Below are 9,442 nucleotides of genomic sequence, written 5' to 3' on the forward strand. Positions count from 1 at the left end.
TTTTCCTCTATTTCTTCGCACTGATCGCTGAAGAAGGCTTTCTTATCTCTTCTTGCTATTCTTTGGAACTCTGCATTCAGATGCTTATATCTTTCCTTTTCTCCTTTGCTTTTCGCCTCTCTTCTTTTCACAGCTATTTGTAAGGCCTCTCCAGACAGCTATTTTGCTTTTTTGCATTTATTTTCCATGGGGATGGTCTTGATCCCTGTCTCCTGTACAATGTCACGAACCTCATTCCATAGTTCATCAGGCACTCTATCTATCAGATCTAGACCCTTAAATCTATTTCTCACTTCCTCTGTATAATCATAAGGGATTTGATTTAGGTCATACCTGAATGGTCTAGTGGTTTTCCCTACTTTCTTCAATTTAAGTCTGAATTTGGCTATAAGGAGTTCATGATCTGAGCCACAGTCAGCTCCTGGTCTTGTTTTGCTGACTGTATAGAGTTTTTCCATCTTTGCCTGCAAAGAATATAATCAATCTGATTTCAGTGTTGACCATCTGGTGATGTCCATGTGTAGAGTCTTCTCTTGTGTTATTGGAAGAGGGTGTTTGCTATGACCAGTGCATTTTCTTGGCAATACTCTATTAGTCTTTGCCCTGCTTCATTCCGCATTCCAAGGCCAAATTTGCCTGTTACTCCAGGTGTTTCTTGACTTCCTACTTTTGCATTCCAGTCCCCTATAATGAAAAAGACATCTTTTTTGGGTGTTAGTTCTAAAAGGTCTTGTAGGTCTTCATAAAACCGTTCAACTTCAGTTTCTTCAGCATTACTGGTTGGGGCATAGACTTGGATAACTGTGATATTGAATGGTTTGCCTTGGAGATGAACAGAGATCATTCTGTCATTTTTGAGATTGCATCCAAGTACTGCATTCAGACTCTTTTGTTGACCATGATGGCTACTCCATTTCTTCTGAGGGATTCCTGCCCACAGTAGTAGATATAATTGTCATCTGAGTTAAATTCACCCATCCAGTCCATTTTAGTTCGCTGATTCCTAGCATGTTGACGTTCACCCTTGCCATCTCTTGTTTGACCACTTCCAATTTGCCTTCATTCATGGACCTAACATTCCAGGTTCCTGTGAAATATTGCTCTTTACAGCATTGGATCTTGCTTCTATCACCAGTTACATCCACAGCTGGGTATTGCTTTTGCTTTGGCTCCATCCCTTCATTCTTTCTGTAGTTACTTCTCCACTGATCTCCAGTAGCATACTGGGCACCTAATGACCTGGGAAGTTCCTCTTTTGGTATCCTATCATTTTGCCTTTTCCTACTGTTCATGGGGTTCTCAAGGCAAGAATACTGAAGTGGCTTGCCATTCCCTTCTCCAGTGGACCACATTCTGCCAGGCCTCTCCACCATGACCCTCCTGTCTTGGGTTGCCCTCTAGGCATGGCTTGGTTTCATGTCTTAAATTACCACAATAAGCTTCAGACAAATACTAAATTAATTCCATAGTGACAGAGAGACACTACTATTTAGCTCTCTGCCTTCTGTTCTCTCCTTGTGATATTATTGTTAGACATATTACACCTATGAATGCTACAATTTCAACAATGCATTGTTATAATTATTGCTTTGTGTAATTTTATGTCTTTTAAAGAAGCTGGGTAAAGTATGTAAAGCCACTGTGTATTTACAGCTTTTGTTATAATAACCTTTTTCCTTTAATTTTCTCCATTTGTTTGTGGGGTTTTGAATTATCATGTCATTTTCTTTTCTCAATACAGATTTGCTCCCATCTACCTCTTTTTTGCTATTATTGGCAAGTATATTACATTTTCATATATAGTGCATGCCCTGTAATACTTTATATGCATATTGTTTTATATATTTGGTATTAAAATAAGTTCACAGAAATTAGAAAATATGAATTTATACTGTCTTTTTAAATAGCATACCAATGATGTTTGTCTTTCACCTTTACCAATGGTGTTTGTCTTTCATTTGTATTTGTATTAGCATCTAGAATTAAGTGTTATTAGCTTGAAGGACTTCATTTAGTAGTTCTCATAAGGTACATTTGCTGGGAGCAAATTTTTTCCAGTTTAATTTTTTATAGAATGTCTTTATTTCATGTTTCATATTCATTTGGATGATTTTTTAATGTCAGTAGTATCCTGGTTGGCTTTTTTTTCTTTGAGTACTTAAATACTTGTTCTGGTGCTTTCTGAGATCCACTGTTTCATATGAAAAGTCAAAGTTCTTACTGAGGTTCCCTTGTAAAGGATGAGTCATTTTTTTCTGATTGCTTTCCACATTTTCTCCTTCTGTTTTGTATTTGGTATTTTTGTTATTCTGTGTTTATTTATGCCTATCCTACATGGCCTTTATTGAGCTCTCTTCAGAGCTCATGAAACATAGTGTTCAATAAATAGCTGGTATAATATAGAGGGACATTGGTCATGTTTATATATTGACTTTCTTGTTATCTCCATTAATTCTGTGCCACAACCCATTGTACCCCTCTGTACATGGTGGCACTGAGATATAGCAATAAGTATCTTGCCCTTCATTACACATGTAGTTAGGGTTAATACAACTCTAGTCTCAAGTCCTGTTAACTCCTACTATCACTGTTTCCTACTGTATCATACTGACAACATTCCAGATTACCCTCTAGAGTGAAAGGGTTGGGAAAGCCATATTGTCCAGTGTTGTTTGAAGAGAAGATATCCTGATTACTGGGTTCAGTTACCATGCATATCTGGTTTCCCCACCAAGTTACATTTTCCAACTTGGCCTCCCCAAATACCCAAGTTGTTCATCATTTCTCACTTTTATTCAGAATCCAGACAGAAAGAAGGACAATATTTATAGGCGATCCCATGGACACACGAGTCCTTGTTTTCTATGACATTTTACTGATGTGTAGGTTTGTGTTGCATTTTTACTCCCCAAAGTATCCATACCATTTGAAACCATTAAAATAAAACAAAAAGTGAAAACCCCAAGCAAAATAAGTTGCTGCCCTTACAAAAAGCATGAGACCAAAAGGACAAAATGAAGTCCATTTGCACCGCAGACAATGGTTTGATGTGCAATGTGAGGATTCCATGGCCCCTCCTAACATGACAGGTACAATCTAAGATCATACAGAATCCTATTCCTATGCTTTGGAAGTGTGTCCTAGACTATATGTTGGTTTCAAACAATTCTAGTATTAGTTTGCCGCCCTATTAATGCTGGATACTGATGGAAGAACCCTCATGCTATAATATCTGGTAAACCCTATATAGTAATTATGACAAATCACTATTGTCACCACTAATACTTAAACTTGTTCATTTTATTTCTTTCCTGTGCAAGACAAATTTCCATCATGTTTGTCTTATTCACTGTTGTACCCATAGGACATTGCCCAGTGACCTAGTAAGCACCGTGTGTGAGTTTGTTGAATGAATGAATGGGTATCACTTAGCCTTTCAAATTATGATGTAATTGCAAATTTATTGATATGAAAACAGAAACATGAGTGAAACATGTGGGATACAGAACAACCACATAACTTCTTTAGATATATATTTTCATTAAAGTTGAAATACATATTCTCTTTAAAGTTGAAGAAACCAAATAAGAATGAACTCCATCACTTTTCTCGGCTTCTCCAAAATCAGTGTTGTAATGACAAGCACTGCAAAAATATTAAAACATCTTAAAACTTCCCTGTATCTAAAACTTTAGTATAGCACACAACATAAATCTTTTCTTAAAACACATGTGCACACACACACACATGCACACACCAGTTCTTAAAATCTTATTCCAGCATCCTCAACAAGAACAACAACAAAACAAATAATTGATTAAAAGGGGGGAAAAGGACTTAAATAGACATCTGTAAAGAAGACATACAATTGATCATGAAGCATATGAAAAGATGCTTAATATCAGTAATTGTTCAGTTCAGTTCAGTTCAGTCATTCAGTCGTGTCCGATCTTTGCAACCCCACGAATTGCAGCACGCCAGGCCTCCCTATCCATCACCAACTCCCAGAGTTCACTCAAACTCATGTCCATCGAGTCGATGATGCCATCCAGCCATCTCATCCTCTGTCGTCCCCTTCTCCTCCTGCCCCCAATCCCTCCCAGCATCAGAGTTTTTTCCAATGAGTTAACTCTTTGCATCAGGTGGCCAAAGTATTGGAGTTTCAGCTTTAGCATCAGTCCTTCCAATGAACACCCAGGACTGATCTTTAGAATCGAGTGGTTGGATCTCCTTGCAGTCCAAGGGACTCTCAAGAGTCTTCTCCAATACCACAGTTCAAAAGCATCAATTCTTCAGTGCTCAGCTTTCTTCACAGTCCAACTCTCACATCCATACATGGCCACTGCAAAAACCATAGCTTTGATTAGACGGACCTTTGTTGGCAAAGTAATGTCTCTGCTTTTGAATATGCCATCTAGGTTGGTCATAACTTTCCTTCCAAGGAGTAAGCATCTTTTAATTTCATGGCTACAATCACCATCTGCAGTGATTTTGGAGCCCCAAAAAATAAAGTCTGACACTGTTTCCCCATCTATTTCCCATGAAGTGATGGGACCAGATGCCATGATCTTTGTTTTCTGAATGTTGAGCTTTAAGCCAACTTTTTCACTCTCCTCTTTGATTTTCATCAAGAGGCTTTTTAGTTCCTCTTCACTTTCTGCCATAAGGGTGGTGTCATCTGCATATCTGAGGTTATTGATATTTCTCCTGACAATCTTGATTCCAGCTTGTGTTTCTTCCAACCCAGCATTTCTCATGATCTACTCTGTATATAAATAAGCAGGGTGACAATATGCATCCTTGGCATACTCCTTTTCCTATTTGGAACCAGTCTTTTGTTCCATGTCCAGTTCTAACTGTTGCTTCCTGACCTGCATATATGTTTCTCAAGAGGCAGGTCAGGTGGTCTGGTATTCCGATCTCTTTCAGAATTTTCCACCGTTTATTGTAATTGTTGCTGCTGCTGCTAAGTCTCTTCATTGTTAGGGAGATGCAAATGAAATTCACATTGAGATATCACCTACACTCATCAGAATAGCTCTTACTGGGGAAAAAAGCAAAATAGAAAAGATATGTGGAAAACTTGGAACCATTGTGCACCGTTGGTAGGAATTGCAAAATGGTACATTCTCTATGGAAAGTAGTATGGTGATTTCTCAATAAATTTGGAAATAAAATTACCCTATGATTCACTAATTTTACTTCTGAGTATACATCCAAGAGTCATGAATATTCATACATATAGTATGTTCATGGCAGAATTATTCATGATAGGTAGGAGATGGAAGCTATTTGTGCCCATTAATGACAAATAGATAATCAAAATGTGGAACATACATACATACTGAAAATAAGGAAATGCTTTTACATAATTATATTTTAGTCTAAGATTTAATGAAGTAGAGACAGTGAGGAGAAGAAGGAAGGAGGGGAAAGTCTCCAGTGTAATTGCTCCCCCTGTTCTACAGACATCCCACATGGGGAGAAGGTCTCGAAGGAATGCTCAAAACATCTATTCACTCTTCAGGGAATGAATGCCACTCCTTTTCCCAAGGAACACAGGCACTGTTGATCTGGATTTTCAAGTCTGAGTGACTTAATCTAAGAGGTGCATTCAGCTTCTTTGGTTTCAGAGCCTGACCTTCTGTTCCAGGCTCTGAAGGAAAGAAAGGAAAGAAAGCAGGAGGGTGCATGTGGAGCCCGGATTCCAGCCCATGTCAACTCTTTCCCTTCCATCTGTAGGTGCCTTCTTTCTGGAACGCTCTCTCCTCATCTGATGGGTTATACACACCATAGGCATGTGAGAGAAAATGGAAATTGGCTCTACTGGAGTTTGGACTAAACATAGATTTAGCTGACTCCATGGGTTTTCTTAAGATATTCCCTAGTTAACGACACTGAGTCTTAAAAACCTTCATCGGGATGGCATACACTGTCATATTGCAGACATAACTTCTATTGAGAGACTGACTGTGACATTGAGAGAAGATAGTTGTTTTTATTGTTGCTAACTGCCTGTTGCTTTTTCCTGAATTAAGTATTATCATTTCCATTGTGTTTCACTGTATTTCCACTAGATGGTTCTTCGTTGTCAATTTTTCGAGTTGACGATGGAGAAAGCATTTTTGTGAATCGCTGACATCAATAGATGATTCCAAAGTGCTACAGGGGCAGATCAGTCTAAGTCAAATGCTGTGTGCAGTAAAGGAGCATTGAAATCAGAATTCAGTACCTTGAGGGAATTTTCTAATGAGGATAGGAATTTGCAGCATTACATTAGGGGTTTTATATATATTAAAGCATTATTCCTCATTAGAATCAAGTTCAGTCGCTCAGTCTTGTCTGACTCTTTGCGACCCAATGGACTGCAGCACGCCAGGCTTCCTTGTCCATCGCCAAATCCTGGAGTTTGCTCAAACTCATGTCCATCGAGTTGGTGGTGCCATCCAACCGTCTCATCCTCTGTCATCCCCTTCTCCTCCTGCCTTCAATCTTTCCCAGCATCAGAGTCAGTTCTTCAGATCATGGGGCCAAAGTAGAATCATATTATTAAATCTTAGAATCATAAGATATTATTAAACTATTAACCCAGATATTGAGGAGATATGGAGACTTGTTTTTTATTTATTTTTTTTTAATTTTTATTTTTACTTTATTTTACTTTACAATACTGTATTGGTTTTGCCATACATTGACATGAATCCGCCACGAGTGTACAAAATCACTGAGTGGGAATTAGATCGGGCATTTAAATTCAGATAAATCTGAGGCAGGATTTATCTTCTACCCTCTGCTCTATTTCTCTTGTGCTAGCTATTATCTTTCAGCAGATACAGATGAATAATGGCTGAATGTCTCTCATTAATTAGTAAGAACTGGACTGATTCCCATCTAGAAGGTTTTTATGTATAATACATAGATACTATCCCTTTCCCCTGGGTCTTGTGCAGGTATTAGTGTTTGGGGAAAGCCCATCTCAGTGAGACCACTGTCTGATCTTCCAGGTGTGACTAGGTGTGAAGATGAGGAATCACACTCCAGTAACTGAGTTCCTCCTCACGGGAATCCCTCACACATAGGGGCTGGAACATGCACTCTTTGTCTTCTTCCTCGCCTTCTACCTGCTCACTCTTGTGGGGAACCTGCTCATTCTCCTGGCCACCCTCACTTCCTCCAACCTGCACACCCCCATGTATTTCTTCCTGGGTAACCTGTCGGTGTTTGACATCTTTTTCCCTTCCGTGAGTTCCCCCAAAATGATGCTCTACCTTCTGGGGCAAAGCTGGACCATCTCTTACCAGGGCTGCGCCTGCCAGCTCTTCTTTTATCACTTCCTGGGCTGCACGGAGTGTTTCCTGTACACTGTGATGGCCTATGACCGCTTTGCTGCCATCTGTCACCCCTTGCAGTACACAGCTATCATGAACCCCAGGGTGTGTGCCATCTTGACTCTGAGCACCTGGATGGGGAGCAGTGTGCATGCGTCTGTCCTCACATTTCTTGTGTTTAAGTTACCTTACTGTGGCCCCAAGGAGGTGGGCAATTTCTTCTGTGACATCTCGGTGGTGCTGCCCCTGGCCTGTGCAGACACCTCTCTAGCTCAAACAGTGAGTGTCACCAACGTAGGTGTAGTGGCACTCCTGTGTTTCCTTCTTGTCCTCACTTCTTATACTCGCATCGTCATCTCTATATTGAGAATCAGCTCCTCCGAAGGGAGGCACAGAGCCTTCTCCACCTGCAGTGCCCACCTGACTTCCTTCCTGCTCTTCTATGGACCCGTGATCCTCATTTATCTCCGGCCTGCCTCCAGCCCTTGGCTGGATTCTGTGGTTCCGTTGTTCAATAATATTGTTAACCCTTCCCTGAATCCTTTGATATACAGCTTGAGAAACAAGGATATGAAGTTGGCTCTGAGAAAAGCACTAATCCAGAGAGTACACACCTGTGGAGTGTAAGCTTTTCTGTCATTTGCCTTGTATTTATCAGGGATGACTAGTCTCTTAGCATTGGTGTGACTGCTAAACAATTTGAATGGACATTTTTTTGTGATTAGCATGTATATATTTATATAATTTTTATTGAGCAAAATCTTTTACAGCACTTACCATGGGCCAAGCACTATTTTATGCACTTTATAAGTACTGACATATGTTATTATGATAATTATTACATGGAGTAGATATCATCATCCCAATTTACAGAGGAGGATATTAAGGCATCAGAAGGTTAAGAGACTTTTGCAGTGTCACAGAGATAGAAGGTTGCTGAGACTGCTAGAGTTTTAACTTTGTGCTAATAATGCTTCCTCTGTATTGTCAAAAACATGTGTGTGGGTATCCTGTCATGTCTGACTCTTTGGACCCCATGGACTGTAGCCTGCCAGGGTTTTCTATCCATGGAAGTTTCCAGGAAAGAATGCTGAAGTGGGTTTCAGTTTCCCACTCCAGGGGATCTTCCTGACCCAGGGATTGATCCCGGGTCTGTTGCACCTCTTGCATTGGCAGGAGGATTCTTTACCACTGTGCCACCTGAAAAGCTTTGTATTGTCAGAAGTATAGCACAAATGCCCACTTTTCCAGGAACTTCTTTTCACCTTACATGGAGTATTCTCCAATTTTCCAGAAAAAGAAATCTAATCTATTCAGTTTGTTCCATTCCATTAATTTCCATTGCTTTTTTTTCTATGTTGTGAGGAGTGTTATATACCTGAGTCTGATATAAAGAATTTTGGTTACATTTCAGAAACTAGATGATATCCACATATCTACTAGTATATGTTTCATAGATCCTCTAGTCTTAGGGCAGTATCTGTTCTTAACAACAGTAGTTTTAATTCTGTAACAGTGATTGCAGATTTTCTTCCATTAAATCAAAGACTGAGTTTGGGTTCCAAAATTCTTAGCACTTTAGAAATAATAATCTTCTTTTTCCTCATGTAAATAAATAGGTTTGAAGAAAATAGGAAATCTGTAAAAAACTAAAATGACTAGAAATTACAAATTAATCATACCACACAAATGATAATCACCATTAACGTTCTGACAGTTCTCCTCTCTCTCTCTCATTAATGACTAAATTGAAACTAAAATTTCTGACTTCCTGTTTATAATTATGTAATCTAAATGTACATCATGAATATACATATCTACATATGCATATTTATACAGTTGTAGTTATATATATACACACACATTTTTATAATATTTCCTTATTTTAATAGTGTATCAAGTAATTTCAATTGCCACAACTTTAAAACTAATTTTACTGAGATAATTCATGTCCCAAATAGTTCACCCATTTAAAGTGTACAAATCAATGTGTTTGTTTTTTTATTATATTCACAGATCTGTGCAACCATCACTATGGCCAATTTTAGAACATTTTTATCATCAGAAGAAGATATCCTATACTTTGTAGCTATCATCTTCTTATTACCCCATCA

At 38.8% G+C, this 9,442-nt stretch overlaps 1 pseudogene; it reads left to right on the plus strand.

Moving 5' to 3' along the window:
* Window positions 1–7,022: 7,022 nt before the first annotated feature.
* Window positions 7,023–7,955, plus strand: LOC120874369 (annotated as a pseudogene).
* The last annotated feature ends 1,487 nt before the right edge of the window (window positions 7,956–9,442 follow it).

Source organism: Oryx dammah, unplaced genomic scaffold (genome assembly GCF_014754425.2).
Source record: "Oryx dammah isolate SB20612 unplaced genomic scaffold, SCBI_Odam_1.1 HiC_scaffold_15, whole genome shotgun sequence".
In the NCBI taxonomy this organism is placed as follows: Eukaryota; Metazoa; Chordata; class Mammalia; order Artiodactyla; family Bovidae; genus Oryx; species Oryx dammah.